Source organism: Gregarina niphandrodes (genome assembly GCF_000223845.1).
Source record: "Gregarina niphandrodes unplaced genomic scaffold scaffold00130, whole genome shotgun sequence".
NCBI classification, from domain to species: domain Eukaryota; phylum Apicomplexa; class Conoidasida; order Eugregarinorida; family Gregarinidae; genus Gregarina; species Gregarina niphandrodes.
The window spans coordinates 6292-6774 of record NW_011645894.1 but is presented as its reverse complement, the minus strand read 5'-3'; the positions used below and the strand labels follow the sequence as shown (position 1 = coordinate 6774).

Genomic DNA, 483 nt, shown 5'->3' with positions numbered 1-483 from the left:
GACACCCAAGCACCAGCCTAGAAGCGAGTATCTCGGAGTTGGTACTTCGTAGCCGGATTGCCCGCGTCAGACATACCGTGACCTAGGTATTGTCCCCGTAGCCTAACGGGATGGCGTTCCTGACTTATTCATAAATTAAGGAAAGAATCGGGGTTCGAATCCTCGCCGGGACAAACACCTATCACCACCTATCCAGAACCAGAAGCAAGTAACTCGAAGTTGGTACCCCTAGCCGGATTGCTCGCGTTAGACTTACGGTGACCTGGAGTCTGCCTTGGTAGTCTAACAAAATGACACCAAAGTCGGCTTCCGGATTTGAACAGGTCCAGGCAAACATCAGTAGATTTCTAGTCTACCCCCTAACCACTCGGGCAAGCTGCCAAATATTATTCTCAACAAATCTGATTTGTTTGTGGTTCATTTTGGTTGGTGGGATGGCGCGAAGCCCACCCTGCAGCAGCTCCCGAGCCCACGGATCGTACT

At 51.1% G+C, this 483-nt stretch overlaps 1 non-coding gene across 1 annotated transcript; it reads left to right on the top strand.

Annotated features, from left to right (window-relative positions):
• The first annotated feature begins 91 nt into the window (after positions 1 to 91).
• GNI_208030 lies at positions 92 to 173 on the top strand. Its single transcript has one exon. It is a non-coding gene; the product is annotated as a tRNA-Lys (tRNA).
• The last annotated feature ends 310 nt before the right edge of the window (positions 174 to 483 follow it).